The following is a 217-nucleotide window of genomic DNA, read 5'->3' as shown; positions in this document are numbered from 1 at the left end:
CCGTAAGCGATCAACTTGACGCACCGACGAACCCTTATACTGCGTATCAAGAAGTTCTACAACCGTCGAGTCGCTAGGTAGATCGAGTTCTTGACAAAGTTTCTTTCCGATAAGAAATCGCATAGATTGCCGCCCGAATAAAAGTATTTATCCTTGATCTTGTCTTTGCTCCATTTAAAATGCGTGCCAATCGCGTTTAAATCAGACTTGGACCAAA

The sequence above is a fragment of the Plasmopara halstedii genome (genome assembly GCF_900000015.1).
Source record: "Plasmopara halstedii genome assembly, contig: Scaffold_1651, whole genome shotgun sequence".
Lineage (NCBI taxonomy): Eukaryota > Oomycota > Peronosporomycetes > Peronosporales > Peronosporaceae > Plasmopara > Plasmopara halstedii.
Note: the sequence above shows the minus strand (reverse complement) of the source record.